Raw genomic sequence first — 7435 nt, 5'->3', positions numbered from 1 at the left:
GACAATACGACAACCAAAGTGTGATACTTGATAATAGGTTTGGACTTAACCAAACTCTACAGGATTACTATCAAGTATGTACGGAGTTAATGTTTGCGTATTTTACTTTTAATTATAATAAAATAATTATAATTGCGGAAATAGAAAAGTAAAAGACAAAGCAATATTTTGTTAATAGGGAAACTGCAAATGCAGAAAAACCCAGGGACCTAGTCTAGAATTGAATACTCTCAGAATTAATCCGTTATACAAAATCTAAACCAACTTCGTACAGTTGAGACCAAGCAACAACTCCTAATTCACTTAGTTCACTCAGTATCCCTGCGTTTCCGACTTCGATGAGTGCACGCAATCATATTCCAAACAGCAAAGGAACAACAAATCTGTTTGGTAACAACTCTTTCGATTCTTTCAAGATAAAGATATCTCAAGTCATACGCAAAGGCTCTTCCATTTAATCTAATAAACTCCTTTGCATCTAATCGAAAGAATCGATATAGATTCCAACAAGAAACTATAAAGTGATGCCGATCTCACACAACTAATCAATCGGATATATCCGATTCTAGTTGGATCCTAACCGATCAAGGTTTTTTCACACCCAAAGATAAGAGAACCAAATAAAAATCTTCTTTGTATTCGAATATTCTTTAATCTTCAATAAACACCTGCACAACACCACTTGAATCTCTTGTGATCAATCACACACAGAACAAAGTTTGTTAACAATGGATTATCACAAGTTATCTTTAGATCTACAAACAGTTCTAAAGATACCGTCGATACTTCGATCTAGTTTGAGTGAATCTTATATCAGAAAAGAAGATTCCCAAAACAAACTAGGTGTAGTCAAAGTTTCAACAACCGTTAGTCAATCAAATTACTCAAAAACTAATAACACTGCAATTACCTAGTTTCCCACCAACGGTACTCGTAAAGCTTCTTGATCTCACAGAAGTCTTTAAATGAGCGGTCGTAAGATATTTCGCCTAATTAGAGTACTTTCCTCTCCGATTAGATGGCTCCACCAGAAACAACAAAAAAATGAAGTTTTTCTGGATCTTAGAATAGTTTGCTAGAAATGCAAACTTAGGTATTTATAGACCAAGGATGTTTGGACACCAAAGAATTTCCAAAACCTAAAATATTCTCAAGATATGCAATAAATAGCAAAATTCGGGTTTCCTAATTCCCATAAATGCTTGTCCAAAATTTCCGAAATCTCTCAATAGAAGATCTCCAATTAGTAAATGCACATTACTAATTTTTATTCTCTAGATACATGCATTTAATTGCTGGTAATTAATTAAAGCATATAAAACCAAAAACCTTAATTAAAAGATTCTCAATTTATTTCGGCACATGATCTCCTTGAATACTAAGTAATATCTTTGAAAAATAAATGATAAGAGTTACTGAACTTATTCAAAGTATGTTGACATCTTTTCACCGTAAATCCTTATTCATATTTACACAGATTTGCATTCTTGGAATTGGTTATACCACACTTCCAAACAAGTTTAGAATTGATTAAACTATATTCCAAGATCACTATGTGATTGATCAAATATCAAATCACATTCATGGGTTCAATCGGTTATACATTAATATGGAAATACTTGTGATCATCCATACAAGTTACCAGGACCGCTTACATCAGTTTCCAGGATCAGTTACATCAATTACCAGGATCGGTTACCATATACTCATGGTATTGCTTGTGATCGGTCACACCAGTTACCAGGATCGGTTACACCAATTACCAGGATCGGTTACATCAATTACAAGGATCGATTACATACACACTCTGTGATCGGTCACACCAATTACTAGGATCGGTCACACCAATTACAAATATCGATCATGCCATCTCATGGTGATAACTTAGGAACGGTTACACTAATTAATAAAAATAGTCATGCCAAATCATAAGTCAAGCATTGTGATTATTTATACCAAAATACATAACAAAGTTAAGATCGGTTCTACCATCTCACACATATTGGTAATTCAAAGATTTGCAATGAATAGCCGTACCAATAAGCCTCGCGATTTCCCTTTCGATTCATAAAACAAGTTCATGAATGTACTTCCTTTAAAAAAATATAAAACATTGTTTCCTAGGATGAAATTTCACGATAACTCATTCACATAATCAGAACAGTATATACAAGACTACGGCGATGTCATATCTACGAAGTTCAAAAGATAAGTGTTACTTCGTATTCTAATTTTATGATCATACAATCATGACCATGTCACATCGCTATAGTATCATACAATATGTACAATACATACAGCTTCGCAGTTATGTTTTCAATATAGCACGACTTGAAAGATACGTTAGGAATGAAACAGTTCAAGTCAATATTACTAACATCAAGAGGAAGGATGATGTTGTCGTTGTAGTTCGCTTCTTCTTCTTCACTTTCTTCAGGTCTTTGGAGTAATACTTGTATGTCTCAATATTCCTAGACTTTCTAGTCTAACCTAAACGAAGTTGACTCTAGTATACAACCAAGAGACTTTAGATGAGTTTTGAGTCACTAAAATATGACAACCAAACTTGACATACCAACGTGATAGGTGTTGTAAAATACCTAAATTTATATCTATTGTTTATGCTTTCTTTGTGAGTTTCTTGTAAATTATGTATCTTATAATTGCTTTTGGGTTTATCATGTGCAATGGAGTCATTATGAGCAAAAGAATGAGAAATCAATCACTTTGACCAAGGAGCGGAATTTGGTCATTTTATAGACGAGTGATACCCGAAGCCCAGTCATAGATAAGGGACAACCAGCTGGAGTCTAGTGAGAATTGCTAAAATAACCCATGGGTGTTAATAACCGCCCATACTATTAGACCTAGTTGGGTCGAATTCTGTTGTTTCAGACAACATTTCTTTCATTTCTTCTTGAGCTGTAAATGAATCGGAGGGAATAGTAGTGGATTGGTGATGAACCAGTGAAGAATTATAAATCTAGGTCAGTTTGGTGGATGTGTTCAGTTTACAAGAGTAGGGGTTCGAGTGCAGAAGACATGAAAGAAATTAGGCTGGAGATTAATTAGGTCTGTATTTGATACTGAATGAATGGTTTTAAGATGATGAAATGGAGGACATTAGGCGGTGGTTGAAGGGATTGTGACGAATTGGAATCTGGGTTGGAGTTCAATTGGTGATTAATTCAAGAATGAAACTGGAATTGAAGGTCAGAGGAAATTCAAGGGTTTTAGGTTGATTTCAGGTTGGGTTCGTGAATTGAAGCTGGTGAAGCTGCTACAACTGTCTGCCATAGAGAATGATTACAAGATGGAGGAGAAAGTGGTATTGTGACCTGAGATGCAGATGATGCTGCAGAGATGGGTTTGCGGACTGAAGGTGTTAGTAAAGTGAATCTAAGCTGCAACTGAAGATGGGTCTGATGCTGTTATTAAGGTTACATCTGTTTAGGGGACTTGCATTTGAGCAGAATGGTGTTGAGTTGTTGGTTCTGGTTCTGTTACTGTGATGATATGGGTTTGCTGGCTGTGATACAGGGAAGAAATGTCGCAGAATGAAGACAATGAAGCTGCAGTTCAGTGAGGATTATGGAATCGGTGGCTCGAGTTTGGCTAGAGGCAGAGAAGGTTATAATGAACTTGCAGGAAGAAAACCATGTTGTTGCTAAACTGACAAGAGGTTACAGTAGAAGACTATGGTGGTAAGCTGTAAAGAATGGGGACTGCAGACATGTCTTAGATGAATGTTAGGACAGCGATTTGATGCATTGCCGGAAGGAAATGGAATTCTGAAGCAGATGGAGAATTTGAGGGTTTGGTGGAGCTGTTGCTGCTTGATTACAGTCAATGGAGTTGAGGACCCGAACGAAGGAAGTTACAGCTGAGATGAAAATGGCAGTGGAGCTTGACTTGGTGGAAATGGAATTACAGCTGAAGCAAAGTAGGTGCAGTGGATGTGAAACTGTGAGATGTATGGAATTGCAGGAATAGAAGGGTGGTCTTGCTGTTGTATGCAGCTGAAGAGAAGGATGAATTGCAGTTGTTGCAGAAGCGGATTGAATGAATGAATAGATGCATGTTAGGAGCTAAAACTGTCCAGGATGGAGAGTTGAGACAGAGCTGGACGTGTATGGTGCTAGAACAGACTATGTTGGCTTGTCAGTTCCAGGCATATGATGTTGTTGGGCCTGAAACTGAGTTGTCCTGGGATGTGAATTGGGCTTACCTTGGCGTGGAAACTAAATTGGTCTCAGCCGGATGCCGTAATGGGGTGACCTCCTGGAAGTTAAAATACTATAAAAAGCAATCTCTCTGGACACATAGAGACAATCTCTTGCTCTACTTTTGTTCTAGGGTTTTACAACATGAAAGTTTTTCTTTTTCTTCTTGTTATGAACTCCATGAACATGAGCTAGATTATTATTGGTTATGGATTAGTTGGATTTCACATAACAACCATCCTTGTTTGATATATTAATTTTGTCTCAATATTATCGTTTATGATTCACCATTAATATTGTTACATGATTTGAATGCTTGTTTAATCGAGTCGCGAATCGATTGAGTTTCCTTTCATCTTTATTGCTAGATTAGAGTTTATTATATGCAAAAGTGATAAATTTCTGATTGCAAGTAGCATAATTATGAGTATTTCTTGTGGTGATACATCCTGGTAGTCACAATTGAATTATAACCTTTGTTAAATCGGATTAGTGCTTTTACACGTTTGATTGCATTGGCCTAATTTCATAAATCTTAATGCTCCTTGGGAATTAAACTGGATTAGTGCTTTTACACGTTAGGTTGTTCTCTTAGGTAGAATTCATATTCACATCTTTTAATGTGTTTGTTGATGACTAAAGGAAATTAGCGGGATATTCTTGCGATCTAGGTATCTTAGAGCTTTTGATAAAGTAGAGATTAAATATCAATTCTTATTATTATGACAAGAACATGTTTGTGATTGAAAACGAGATCCTTAACCATTACCTTCACATATTTCTGATTTGCTTGCTTTATTGCTTTGTTTTACCTTTTGTTTAATTTACTTTACATAAATCAGAAAACCTCCCTTATTCTATTTAGGAAACCAAAACATTTTGACAATCAAGACCTCTCTGTGGGAATGATCCTTTCTTGCCCTTGCTATATTGTATATTTTGAGTAGTGAGAAAGTGATTTATTTTTGACGCATATGATAGCGATCACAACGCTTGGTGAGTTCAACCGAGATATGCTCTAACAATCTCCCTGTTTTTCAATCTTAGTGACAAAACTCTTAATACATATGGATAAACAAACTACAAGAATTCATTCTTCATATGCTTGATTCCAAGTTTCAACATCACAATAACCTGCATATATTCAATCAATAAATGCCGTTGTTGACATTAGAATAACAAAGCTTATACTCCCCCTAAAGGAAAGCTAGGTAGATATTCAATCCGAACATCTGTGTTATTCCCCTATTTGTTGTCAGAATACTACAACAACAATATGATATGTTTCTCCCCCTTAGTCAATGTTTTACTCTTTTGTTAGATATAACGTTTAAGCACAAATGTCTTTTCATTAGTGATTACAAATCACTTGTTTACTCCATATATTTCTCCCCCTTTTTGTCACAAAATGACAAAGGTACGAGAAAATAAAGGACGGACCGAAAGGATCTTACAAATCCAAAATACTTGCATAATCTATAAGAGTTAAGCACGAAGGTTTCACATACCATTTTAGATAACCAATATCAAAACCGAAATTACAAGTAATTTAGTTTTAATATGTTATCAAGGAAACAATTGCCTGAAGCAATTTTCCTTAATAGTTTAACAATTCGGTTAGGAAACTTAATTCTCTTAAACCGATTGTAAACATACAATCGCTTATTTGGATAAAACCAAAATAAAGTTCAGAATTAGCTTTATTTTTCTCCTCAGTCTCTAATTATTCAGACAATAACTTAGACCTTTCCTTTTAGACAAGACAAACACTGGGTTAGTTAACTAGTTTTTCTTGTCAAGGGATTTGGTTAGACTTGAATAACCGAATCCTCCAATTTGATAAGTCTAACTAAGATCAAAATTAACTTAGTTTCTCTTATCCGGAATCGATTTGGACTAAACAAATGATCCCGTATTTTGTCAACCCATAAACAATACATACAAACCAAAATAAATTGACTTGCACAATTATTTTCTTAACCGAAAGCAATTGAAAAAAACATCGACATTATGGCACCGTGATAGACATATTTTCGTGTCTGATTTGTCTCGATTCTATATATTGTTAGTGCTCAATTATTGTACTTATTGTGTTTTTTATGTGTTTGTAGGTATTTTTGGGAAAATAAACATTTCTGGAAAAATCAGCCGAAAAAGTTAATAAAGGCACCCTGAGGACACTTGTTATTCGGACTCTCATTTTGGATAAGGGGCACCTCAATTACTAAGGGGTACCACCCTGCTATCAGCATCCCCTCAGTGGATTAGGGGCACCATCATCTTCAGGGTTTAAGAATCCAGTTTTGGCGGGAAAACAGATTGGACATCTGCGTATTTCTCTGGAGCAAATTTGGACGTGTTCTTGGTGGATTTTCTCATGGGTTTGGATTCTTTTGGGCCTTATTAGTAAAACAGGATTGGTATGTCTTAAAATATCGTAAAAGAATGGAAGGAAAAGAATATTTCGCTAAAACAGGGAAAGGAAATATCGGTATTTTAGATTTGTTTTGGACAAGATTTTCTCGAGATTCTTTTGGATATTTTCACGACTTTTGGATTAATATGGAGTGGTTGCAAGAAAACAGGTATGGTAAGAGTTTTATGCTCGAGGAAACAAGACGATTTTCATTGATTCCCGACAACACATAGTGAAACATTCTCGGGATTTCTAGGCTTGGAAGAAGAAAAATACGTTGAGATTTTGGCAATATCTAAGCTGTAGAAATGATTTGGTCCAATTTAGAGAAGATTTGGAAGCTACAGGTGCGCAGAAGATAAACCAAAGGAATAAGAAAATTGTCGTAACTTTCAGAGAAGAAAACAGATAGTTCGAATATATATCTCGAAATAACATCACCTGTTGGGTATATATAGCCTGGATATGAGTCGTATAGAGGGGACTGATGCAGTTTTTACAAGTGGTAAGTATATGATATCGTTCACTTAGACTTTTTAAAGATTTCGGTTTTTAGACTTAAAAATGATAATTTTTATAAAACTTTAAAATAATGGAAATGCTAAAAATGATTTTTGTATTCAATTAAAGGAGTCTAGGATGTCAAGATTCCATCACTACGATGCATACTAAATGATTGTAACTATTCCCTGTAACACTCTCTAAAAATTACACAAGACAATTTAGGACAAATAATACGCCTCGGAAAATAAATCTTTTCAAACAAATATTTCTCTCAAAAAATTAACAATCTTCT

Source organism: Papaver somniferum, unplaced genomic scaffold (assembly GCF_003573695.1).
Source record: "Papaver somniferum cultivar HN1 unplaced genomic scaffold, ASM357369v1 unplaced-scaffold_10, whole genome shotgun sequence".
In the NCBI taxonomy this organism is placed as follows: Eukaryota; Viridiplantae; Streptophyta; class Magnoliopsida; order Ranunculales; family Papaveraceae; genus Papaver; species Papaver somniferum.
This window is presented reverse-complemented; position numbering follows the sequence as displayed.